The 12,398-nt window shown below is 54.5% G+C and overlaps 1 protein-coding gene across 1 annotated transcript in view; it reads right to left on the reverse strand.

Annotated features, from left to right (window-relative positions):
• Positions 1–12,288, reverse strand: part of LOC138141635 (nuclear receptor corepressor 2-like) — a 219,162-nt gene extending 206,874 nt beyond the window's left edge. The window contains exon 1 of the mRNA XM_069089876.1: positions 12,197–12,288. The gene's annotated coding sequence lies outside the window, so the exon portion shown is untranslated. The remainder of the gene's footprint in view (positions 1–12,196) is intronic.
• Positions 12,289–12,398: the final 110 nt, after the last annotated feature.

Consider the following 12,398-nt stretch of genomic DNA (forward strand, 5'->3'; position numbering starts at 1 on the left):
CACACACACACACACACACACACACACACACACACACACACACACACGAAAGAGAAAAATGTGTTTTCCCCAGAGTTCTCAAAAATGGTACCCAGGGAATGCACCTTTGGCAGCCAAGGAAGTCTCTCCCCTCTGGATAGGGCCCATTGGAACATGGAGCACCCACGAAGGAAGCCAAGCAGAGGGAGGGGGGGCCCAGCGGCCCTCAAAGCATTCATGAGCCCTAGGGAGCTGTGGCCCAGCGAGCCAGACTGCCACCCAAGAGATGCCCCAGCCCCAACATTCAGCCGCCTGTCGTCAGAGACATGGACCAGATGGAAACGTACCTGGGAAAGTTAATGAAAGAAATGAAAATCCCACAGGATGTCACTAATGGGAACAGGTGGGCTACAGAAGTCAGGCAGCCCCAACAGGACCCTTACATCCAGTCTAACAGCCCCCCTAGTTCTCTCTGAGTCAACTCCACTGCCCTGGTCCAACTTCCTGATGCACCTGAGGAAACTGGGCCTTGGGATTCTGCCCAATATACCCCACAGCCTTCTCATCCCTTCCACGCTTCACCAGCTGTCTGGGGGATGCCCAAGACCCTGCTATAAGAAAAGGCCACAGAGCAAACAAAGAGGTCCTAATTCTGCTGTTGGACTCCCACAGACCTGGGTTCAAATTCCATCTCTGATGCTCACTCCCCATGCAACCCCTCCACTCTGCTGTAAAACCAAAAAGTCTTGGAAGAAGTGGCCTCTGAGACTCCTTCATCTTGGTTATCTGCATTATGGGGGAGGGGCATGCGTCAGCCATGTAGGAGTACGGCAAGGCCGGATGGAGGGGCCCCACCTCTGCTGCATTCCGGCTATGGGGCCATTTCAGGCTCTCCTTATCTATAAGTGGGAGTTACACTGCCTTGGCTGGTGCCAACCTCACCTAGCTCCTGGAATCTCCGGGGGGGGCCTCAGAGGCCAGCAAGTCCAACCTCTGCGTTCTACGGATGAGGACACTGAGTCACGGGTCAGTGAAAGTGAGGCAGACCTCGGCTGAGTCAGTCACAGCCCATGTCGTAGAGCACCCAACACCTTCCAGACCTATGTAAGCATTAATAACACACAATCACGTTTATAGGACGCCTTAAATTACTTCAAGAACCCATAAAAATGTCAGTTAACCAAAAAAAAAAGTCCACACTTAACCAAAACACTTAAAGGCTGGTATAATGGAATCTCATCTGAGCCTCACAGCCAGCCTGGGCTTGTTGTGCTACCATCACCCCAATTCTACAGGTGGGGAAACTGAGGTTCAGACCAGTGGGGCACCCTCCATAGGACCAACCAGTCAGTGAGCACAAGGCCTGTGCTGTCAGAATGGCCTCTTCTGTCCCTGTGTCCAGGAGAGGAAGGACCCGGCTGCCCAGGCCTGCTCCCTACCACGGGCTCTTCAAGGGGGTGCCTGGGGGCACGAATCCAGGTTCTTTCCCAGCAATGTCCCTCTCTCTTCTCCATGACGCAGAGGGAGGCTGTGGGGAGCCGGCAAACACACGCAATACAGACATCACCAGGGTCGGGGAGTCATTGGTCTAGTCGTTCAAGGCCTCAGGGGCCAGGGGTGGGGGGGTGCTGAACATGAGTCAATAGGACCTGGGTTCAGATGCTTCCTCAATTACTTCCTAGCTGTGGGAGCCAGGGCAACTCACTTGGCATCTCCAGGCCTCAGTTTCCTCATCTGTTAAATGAGGGGGTTGGACTCTGTAATAGCCCTCCAGTCCTAAATCTATGGCCTGGTCTATCCCCAAAAGTGCACAAAGGAGCAAACAAATGCACAAAAAAGTGCACAAAGGCCAAAGAAGGCCCAGGGTCACAGAGGTAATAAGGAGAAAAGGCAACATTTGAAACCTGTCCTGAGTCTCAATACCGTCTCTGTCTCTGGGGCACGGAGAACAAATGGTGAAAGTAGGTCTTCAGATGGCTCTGGGATCCCTGGAGAGACCCTGCAGTGCTGAAGACGAGCTGTTGGTGCCCACCCTCCTGCCCGGTGTGGGGGGGGGGAAACCTCTCACCGGAGGATGCCCTTCCACATTCCACATTCCCTGGTGTCCCCCATGTTCTGTGACTTGAAGCCACAAGAGAAATGACAAAGAGGAGGCATGTGAGAATTAATGCAGAGGGGAAATCAATAAGCAGAAGGACCTTTCTGATGTAACCACCACCTCCACCAGTCAAAGGCAGAAATCTGAGAGGCGCCCCCAAAGCCAAGTGTGCTCACCAAGGCTCTCCACCCCCACCTTCCCCCAGGGGCGCCCAGGGAAGGCCACACCACTCTAGGCTGATGGTCTTGTTAATTAACTGATGATTAGCTCAGGGTTTTCCGTTAAAAGGGAGAGTTCAATGATGTACATAGGGAAACAGCAGTGGGGGAAATGCAATGAAGCTCAAAACTTTTAAAGTCCAGATATACTGCGCGCTGCCCTTTGACGAATCCAAACTTGTTGGACCTCACTTGAGGATCTAGAGGGCCATGTGTGGCCTCGAGGCTACAGGTTCCCCACCCCCCAACCAGCTCAAGAGCTGCCTAACCGCCTTCCCTGCTCTCCAGTGCAGCCTTCCAGGAAGACCTTAGCTTGAATCCTGCCTACTGTGCGTCCCATCCCATGCCGAGTGCTTTACAAACATCACCTCCTCTGATCTCCACAACACCTGGGGAGGCAGGTGCTATAGCTATCTGCATCCCCATTGTACAGGTGAGGATAGACAGAGGGGAAGGGATTTGCTAGGGATTAGCTAGAAAAGTGTCTGAGGCTGGATTTGAACTCAGGTCTTCCAGACTCCAGGCCCAGTGCTCTGTCGTGCCTCTAACTCCTAGCTGTGCGACCCTAAGCAGTCACATCACCTCTGCCTCCATTTTCTGCCAATGATGACACCTGCCTGCCAGGGTCACTGTGAGGGTCCGCTGAGACAGCACAGAAAGTGCTCTGCAAACATTGTTTGTTACTGTTACTATCACTTTTACCACCCAGCCCCTCTGGCCTTATCACTGTTCCTTACATGCATCCCATCACCCACTGCCACACTTTTGCACAGGCTGTGCCCCCCACATATAGAATGTACTGCGTCTCCCTAAAGCACAAGCATATGCCTACTTCAACCCCACCCCCCGGCCCTGCCCCACTAGATATTCCGTATTTGTTTATTACATACATACAATTTCCAATTCCCCCCCACCCCAAAATGTAAGCTCCCTGAAGATAAAGCCAATTTCAGGAATTTTGTATTGTTTCACTTCCCTACACCTAGCATTGCCTAGCACACTGGGGAAAAAAAAAACAGAAATGGAAATGAAAAAAAAATTACACAGGAAAAGTCAAAAGTAAGCCCTTATGTGTACTTATAATAACCAAATTTGGCCTAGAAGAGCTATGTGAAAGCACCTCTCATCTCTTTGCAGAGGTGGGGGGTTATGGGTGTGGAACACTGCATGTCCTGTCAGACTCATCTGATGTAGGGCTTTAGTCCTGTGGATCTGCTTTTACCCACACACCCACACACCCACTCTCTCACTCTCTGATATGGTGGGTTACTAGGGGCAGGGTGAATTTCCTGAGAAATGAGGGTGCTCTGAAAAGGAGAGGTTAGCAGGAACATTTAACAAGAAGACTAGCACTAAACTGAATCAGGAGGAGCCCTGGAGGCCTTTATTTTTGAGAAGGGCTAAGTAGCTGAGGCCTGGCCATGAGCACTGCTTGCCCAATGTCCCAGGGCAGACGGATTCAAACCCAAATGCTCCGCCTATACCTGTAGTGCTGGCCTCCTACGGTCCGCGGTCCAGCTGGCATGACCACAGTGGCCCCAGCAGAAGCCACTCCAGCACTGAACACAGCCTCCATGGGCCTCCAGGAACATGGAGCTGTGAGCAAGAGAACCTTGGCTGAGCCCGGGAGCCAGGTCCTAGGGAGGAACGGCCCGGCCTACAAGCCAGCGTCCAGCCCACCCTGTACCGACTCCTCCCTGAACGAGTCTGATCCATGGCTTTTTCCAAACACTCAGAAAACACAGAACAAGGTATTCTCCAGACCAAAAAAACCCAGCTGCCCGAGGGACATGCTGGGCCTGAGGACCCTGTGAAAGGAGGACAACCCGCTGGTGGGAGGAAGGGGGCTGTGCCCCCCGGCGCCAGGCCAGCCCCTCCCGGCATCTGCACAATTCCCATGAGGACGGGCCTCAGAGCTCACTGGACGTGTCAGTCTAAGAGAGCAAGTTCAGATCCTTACTCATTAGCTAGGGGATTGTACTCATGACCTCTCTGAGCCTCAGCATTCCCAGATGTGAAATGGGGATAAACAGGATCCTCAATCTATGACAGAAGGGACCTCAAAGGTCAGTAAAGTCCCAGTTCCTTGTTTTACAGATGAGGAAACTGAGGCACAAGGTGTAGAAGTCACTAACCCAGGGTCAAAAAAGCAGAATTCGAACCAGGGCCCTCAAATTCCAGACCCTTTATTCTCAGCTGCCTGGAAAGAGGTAAATTGAGGACAAATAAACAGAGAATGATGTCACCCAGCAGGTGGCCAACATATGAACTACATCAGACTAGCAGCATGTCCCCTCCCATCCCCCTTCCCCATCCCCATCTGACAAAAGGAGGCCTTGGAGGCCCAGAGCTGGGGAGTCTAGATCTGCGGGCTCAGGGGTCAGTCCATCCCACCAGCTCCAGGAACAGGCCCTGGCCATACAGGTAGTCGAGCCAGAACAGCCAAGCTAACATCTCTGGGCTTCCCTGGGGCCAGTCAGCTCTCCACTCAATGTCTGGCCTCGAGTCAGCTGGAGGGAAGGTTCTCAGGACCTCCCCTCTGAGGGTTTATGGGTGGCTAGGGAGAGACGCAGCAAAGGGCCAGAGAGTGAAGCTGGATTCCCAATGGTCAGCTAGACCTCTTCCCATTCCTGGAGGGGAGAAAGGATCAGGCAGGAAAGGGAGGAGGGGCGGGTGGGCTCGAGAAAGGAAAACACACAGGAATCAAGAAAAATGCAACGTGAGCCAGAAAATGTCAGCGCTGGCGCTTTCCAAGAGAGGGGAATGATTCAAAGGGGACAAAAGCCCTCAGGCTTCTGGAAGAAAAGGGCAGAGACCAGGAACCCTGGGATGCAGAGGGGGCGGCTGGCCACTCCAGCCAAGTCACTTCCGCCCTTCCCCTCAGCTGAGATTTCCACCTCTTTCAGAGGAAAGGACTGGACCAGATGGCCCCTTCCCGCTTTCAACCTCCAAGTTGGAAAGACCTCAGCAGCCATGCAGGCCAGCACACCCCCAGCCACCTCCACCCCCGCGCTCACCCCGCCTCTCCGTTAGGCCAGCAATGAAGCAACTCAAAAATAAGTGTCCTTTTACATTTTTTTTAAGTTTTGAACACAATGAACAGGAGCTGTAACCATCCAAAATCTAACCGGTGGGGCTGCCTAACTGCACTAACACTTGTTATACCAATCACAGCCCCCTTAAGGTCACTGTGAGCCCTCTGAAACCCTGCAAGTAGCTCAGTCCAAGGCCCCGAGTCCTGCTGTGGCCAAAGCATTCACTCCTCTGAAGCCAGTCTAGCCACAAGCCCCACTGACCCTGGCTAAGCTGTCCGAAGACATGTAGGCAGAAAGAGGCCTCAGTCTCCCCATCTGTAAGAGAGGGGGTTAGCCCAGATGAGGCCTCTTCCAGCCCTGGAGGAAAGAGCACACTTCTGCAGGCCATCAGCGACCCCTGACTCAAAGCCTTCCTGGCTGCATGTCTCCTGCCAGGGTCTGGGCCCTGCTGACCCTGTGAGAGAACTCAGGGGCCAGGTACTGCAGGCCCCAAGGAGGCACCCACCCAGGGTTTGGGCAGAAAAGCTGGGCAATGTGGTCCAAACAGGCAACTTGACTGATATGGGGAATTCCCCACCTCTATCAATAAACAGTTTTCGGGGGTTCCCTGGCACCCCAGGGTTAAGTGACTTGCCCAGTCATCAAGGCAGGCCCTGATCACAGGCCTTCTGGCACAGAGGTCGGATGCCTGCCCATTAGGTCACACAGAATACCCAGCTCTGGCCCTATCGATCACTCCCACTGCTCCAAACCTTCAGAGCTCCCTGCAAGCTGTAAAATAAAACACCAACAACTCAGCCAGGACAGTGAACCCCAGCCCCACTGACCCAGCCCTCCAGCCTCCTCCTGGTCTTCCCTCCCCCCATCATCTCCTTCCTGCCTCGGGGCCCCAGCTCGTCTCAGGGGCCACCTTGTCCCTCCCCCTCCCTGAATCTGCTGGCCTTCACTGGTCCTCATCCCTACCTGACCTCAACCTCATCTGTATCCTCCATCTCAGACCCCCAGGAGATAGGGAGCCACCAGAGGGGCACCCCGGCACAGCGCCAGCCACTGGCCAGCCTGTACTATACCAGTGGGGCTGGGATGGAAGGGGGGCTCTCTCACTCCCCAATCTCACACTTGCACAGCTTCCAGGAAGAGCAGACTGAACAAAGACAAACAGCAGAAAGGGGACCAGCCTGGCCAAGGGACGGCCACAAAGCCCAGGTCAGAAGGGGCAGCCTACAGCAAGGGAGAGACAAGGCTACCAAGGGAAGCTGGAGTCAAACTCTACAAGGCCTCGAATGCCAACCTTAATGAGTCTCAATCTCCCAGGGCCTCTGGACTAGACAAGCCCTAAGGTCCCCAGATCTGGAAGACCCAAAGCTAAGACGTTAGGATGTAGAGCTGGGAAGCCAACACTGAGAGGAGCTGAAGTGTCTGAGGCAGAATTTGAACCCTTGTCTTTCTGACTCTAAGCCCAGGTATCTATGTACCATAAAACAATGATGCCTCCATCTTAGACAGTGATGGAAAAAAAGGCTAAAGTTACAGTGTGTTATCACAAGTTGTAAAATAATCCACGCAAATTTACTGAGCACCGACTGTGTACCAGGGACTGAATCTGGAATAGAAGGGCCTGGGTGAGCACTTCCTCCCTGTGGGACCCTAGCATGTGCATCTCAGGTACTTTTCACCCAGTGAGCTTGTGACCCACGTTTTCATTCTTTCTGGGCCTCGAGGGCCTGGGTCTAAGGGCCCCCAGCAGGCCAATGTGATGTGAACCTGTGGGCCAGGGCCCTCAGGCCTGCGGCCCCTCCCATAGACAGACCCCTTTTAAATGCACTGAACTAAATGGGCAGCCAGCTCACAAAGGAAGCCAATTACACTGAGGCTTCTTTCTCTCAGGTTCACCTCCACGGAGGGCAGTTAAGAGCCTCTGACCTGGGCCCAAGCCCTCAGCTGCAGGCGGCCTCACGTGCTTGCCACCCCGCTAGCCCAGGTCCGGCACCTCCCCTGGCCCTCTCCAGTTACCTCGGATCAGCAGTAATTATCCGGCTGCCCAACAGCTCCCTTTGCAGGGAGCTGCCAGTTCTGCGTGTACCTGGGAAGGCGATGGGGACAGGAAGGGAAACCAGGAAGAGCAGATCAGGGAAACACACACACACCCAAGGAGACACTCGTCCCAGCCCTTATCTGCTGCTCTGGGACTCTGAGCCAGACTCCAGCCAACCCATGGCATCACAGGCCTCGGGCTCGAACAGCCCTCTGAGGCTATCTAGTCCAACCCCTCCCCCATTTTACAAATGAGGAAATCGATGCTCAGGGGGGCACTGGATCAAGGCCACACGGGTCAGGTCACACATCAATGGCAGGATTTGAATCCGGGTCCTCTCACTCCACTGCCTCAAAAGAAGCCCTTCAGTCCAAGCAGGGCCTTAATATGAATCCACCTGTTGGACAGAACACACCCACGGAGCGGTCATCTAGCCTGAGCAAAGGAAGCCCACTCCCTGCCAGGGCAGCCCACCTGAGCTCCAACCCTCGCTCTTCGACCCTGGGCACATAAGAGCCCTTCTCTCTCAGTCTCAGTTTCCAAGAGGTAAATGAGAGAAGGGCCCTACCAACCTTCAAACACCACATGATAAGAAAGGCCTCTTCTTACCATCCCAGCTGACACTCCACCCCCTTCATGTCCTGCCCACAGACCTCAGAAGAAGAGGAGAAAGAGCAAATCCATTAGTGAAAAGAGAAAGGAAATCTCACCTTCCCACACAACAACAAGGGAGGGAGCCAGGGCCTTGTCTCCAAGGGACCCAGAACAGGCCAGCAGCCAGTCTAGGGACTGGGGGCGGGAACAGAACCCAAGGAGGATCCTTCCTGAGAAGGAGCCCCCGTGCAAGGAGGGCTCCTGCCCCTGGGTGGGCATCTACCTTGTCAGTAAGGCCTGCTCTCCCATGCCTCCCTCTCCCCCCACCAAGCCTCTGAGAAGCTTCATTAATGTTTGTGGGCCTCTCTCTCCAAAACCTTCAGAAGGAAGTATTATTATTAACAGGGTGGAAAAAAAAAAAAGATTGAACCAAATAAATCCTCCCCATGTATAAACCCTACACCAGGAAATCAGAGCCCTCAGCACGTTAAGAGGCCTCCATCCGTTACCCTGGCCTGACAACCACATTACCATTTACATGGATTTATCAATAGTATTGATCCCCTGGACGTAAATAGCTAAATGGGAAGAGTCCAGCACACTAGGCATTCTTCTCCACGGGCCTCTGCAGACTTCCCAGCCCAGCCCCTCACCCCCAGGGAGCCCCCTCCCCCACTGACTGGCTCACATTTGCTTAAGCAGTGAATTTCCACTGGGAAACAGAAGATCCTGAGAATAAAAGGACACAAGGGAGCTTTGGGGATTGAGGAGAATGCAGCCGACCCTATCCCACAGATGAGACTTGGCCTCACCCAGCAGAGGCTTTAGAACATTTCCTCTCACCCCACAGCCCCCATGGTTTTGCCCTGGCTGTCTCTCGCCTCTGAATGAATGCCCTCTGCCTCTGGGAATCTCTTATTTCCTTCAAAGTCACTTCCTATGTCAGGCCTTCCAGATTTCCCCCCAGCCTGAGTAAACCAGGGCAAAATTCTTTTGTGTATTCATGTCGGGTACTCCTTTTCTCTCCCATAGAAAATAAGCTCCTTGAGGGCAGGATGATTTCCTTTTTGCCTATTCCAGGGGCCTCCCACAATGTCCAGAACCTAGTAGGCACTTAATAATTGCTTGGGGATTGATATCTTTAATCAATTCTGTCTTGAGTCACACTGCCCAGACTCAGTAGTCCTGTCTGCACAATAGAAAAAAGAAGAGCCTGTCAGTCATCCTCTTGTCTCAGAAGGATAAAGGCTGGCTGGAGCCTCCAAGCCATTCAAATGGGGGGTGGGGAGGGAGCCTCCAGCTGCAAATTCTTGGTTTAAGACGCTAAAGGAGGTCAGGAGGGCCTGGGTTCAAATCCAGCCTCAGACACTTACTAGCTCTGTGATCCTCTGCAAGTCACCTAACCCTAAATGCATGCCTCCCTTCCCCCACTCCCCCCAAAAAGGGCTTAAGACTAAGTTTCTAGACTGCCAACCCACAGTGAGATTTTGGGAACTGGTCAAGTTTACCTCCCCTCATGGTAGAAAGGGCAATGAAAATTGGAGGATCTTGGTCCAAATTCCTCCTCCAATTCATAAGAGGGAGACCTTGGGCAAGTTAATTCCCTCTCCTGGGCCTGTTTCCTCATCTGTAAAATGAAGGGGTTGAACCAGATAGACTCTAAGGTCCCTTCCAGATTTACTGTTTATTTTACTTTGAATTAAAATCCCTCCTTCTACACAAAGCCTTCCCAACCCCTCTTAATCCTGGTGCCTTCCTCCCATTAACTGTTTCCTCTTTCTCCTGTCTATGGCTTGCTTTATATATATATTTGTTTGCATGTGGTCTCCCCTGTTAAGACTGCAAGCTCCTTGAGGGCTGGGGCTGCCTTCTGACTTTTTTGTATCCACAGTGCTTACTGTAATGCCTGGTACAAAGTAGGTGCTCAAGACATATTTACTGAAAAAAAAAAAAATATATATATATGCTGAGAGGGGAGGGAGGGGAAGAAAATTTAGAACCCAAAATCTTATAGAAATGAGTGTTGGAAACTAAAAATTAATTAATTAAAGTTTTAATTGTTTACTGAAAGTGATCTTCTCTACCTACCTACTCCACCCCAAGGGCAGTAAAGACCAACAAATATGTAAATAATTCAATAAATATAAAAGTAGCACTATTTGATGTGAATTATAATTACAGACATCCCTCTGCATATCTGCTGGGAGGAAGTACGGAGTGGTCTAGAGATAGCCGACCTGCAAGTCAGAGAACACAGGTCTAAGATCACTTCTGAGTGACCAAGAACAAGCCAATTGCCCCTAGTGCCCCCAAGGAAACTCTCCAGGACTAAAAATTGCAGTTCTCTCCAGTCTAGTTGCAGATATTCAAGGACAGAGTTCTGCCAAACCAATAGTTACAGGCTTAACCAAAAAAATATAAATGCATGTTTCTATTAACACTGTTACAGATAACTATCAGTTTTACACATCAGCCACAACCTGGTGTTAATACTGCTACACCCCGCCAGCAACTTACTCAAAAACTGTCTGCATCCTACTGAAACACAGGTCACTTTCACTCTCGACAAACCGTAGTAATACTCCCCGAGCACCCTTCCTCCCCCTCCTCTCCCCACCTGCACCCTCTTAGGCTGATTCTCTAGAGCTCTGTGGTCTTGCAGAAGAACAGAATGCTCAAATAACTCCCCCACCCCAGTATCATAAAACTAGGGCAAGGGGAAGGGTGGGGGGGGGCAGGAAAAGAGACAGACTTGGAGGGAAAAAGCACACCTAACCAATAGCACCAGCACTTGCAAATAATCCCAGCTCCACACACTAGAGAGATACAGTGTTTCTGTTTTGTGTTGTTGGGGCTTTCCTAAAACGTGAGGCTCCAAGATGCAGCCGGATTCCGCTTGCAGAGTTAGCAGTATCGCCGCCCCCCCCCCCCCCCCCCCCGCCCTGGGCCAGGGGCCGTCCCCCCACGCATCCACAAAGGAAGATCAACAACACTGAATCTCAACTTCATAATTCTGTCACCAGGAGACACCAGGAGGGAAGGAAGGAGGAGTCAAGGCCAGCCGCCCAATGAGGCCGCACCAGACGGCCCTGCGGGAAGGCCAGGAACTCTACCACAAACCACCCCCACCCCGGCGAGCTAGGCCGCCCCACTACCTGCCCCAGGAGGATCTGCCCCCGGCTAGACTGGGGCTCGGCCCCGAGAGAGAGATTCCTTCGAGGGCCAAGGCAGAGGCGCGGAGGAAGGGAGCGGGGACGGGGGAGGGGGCGCGCCTTCCTGTCCCCCGCTGGAAGCCTCTGCAAGTTTCCCTTTGAGATTCCTGAGGAAGAGCCCCCCTAGCACAGGCCCTGAGACAGGATATTCTGTGTGTCTCGGGGGGAAGCGCACACGCACACACACGCGCGCACAACAAACCACCCCCTCCCTCCGGCCCAGCAGCCCGGCCTGGGAGACACTGTTCCAGAGTGCTTCCAAGGGCTCTGGCACCATGCCCTCCTCATGTGCAACTCGCACCCCCTCCCACGCCCGCGCGCGCGCACTCACTCACACTCACACATGCACGCACACACTCCCTCCCAGCAGCAGCACACACACTCACACTCCTCGGGCTCCGCAGGCCCCAAGGGTGCAGGAAGGAGAGGCCGAGGGCTCTCGGGGCGTGCCATGCCCACGCCCGCCTCTAGGACACGGGCTGGACAAGTTCCACGGAGGGACACGCACAGCCGGAGGGGGAGGGGGCGGAGTGTGCACGGCCACCCCCCCCCGGCCCGGTGGCCCTGCCCACTCCGCCCCCCCCCCCTCCCTTCCCCGCCCCCAATCTCGGAGGCGGCACAAATCAGAGCGGCCGCAGGGCGACCCCGGCTTCCTCCCCCTCCCCCTCCCCAGGGGCTGGAGTTCCCCTAAGTTTCAGCTCGCCGGCTCCCCCCGCCCCCACCTTGGGGCCCCGGTCTAGACGCGGTTTTCCGACAGTGGCTGCGTGTTTGGGGAGGGGGCGTTCGGAGACAGCCCGGGGAGGGGGTGGGGGGATTAACTCCTCGGACCGGCTCAGACCGGGAGGGGGGTTGGAAAGTGGGGGGGGTCTCTCTCCTCTCCCCAACTCCGTGGCCTTCGCCGCTCGTGGGACCCTCCCGCCAGCCCCGGAAACGAGCGCACAAAGGTCCGCGACGCCGCCCCCGGGGTGGGGGGGGGCGCCCCCTACTCTCCCCCGGTGGGGCCCTGGGGTGGCGGGCGGGCTTACCTCGCGGGGCCTCCTCCGGGGCTGGGCGCCCCCTCCCGCGGCGGGCCGCCGGGCTGCCTGGCAGGGGTCTCTGCAGCAGCGGCGCCGGGGGCTGCTCCCGCTCCGGCCCTGGGGCTCCTAAGACGCCGGCCGGGGGCCCCCTGAGCCCCCGAGGGCCCGCCGCGGGGCGCCCATGGGGGGGCGCCGACGGGAGCGGTGGGGG

Source organism: Petaurus breviceps, unplaced genomic scaffold (genome assembly GCF_028583685.1).
Source record: "Petaurus breviceps papuanus isolate PSGF00001 unplaced genomic scaffold, PetGlider_PUasm1.0 100, whole genome shotgun sequence".
Classification (NCBI taxonomy): Eukaryota; Metazoa; Chordata; class Mammalia; order Diprotodontia; family Petauridae; genus Petaurus; species Petaurus breviceps.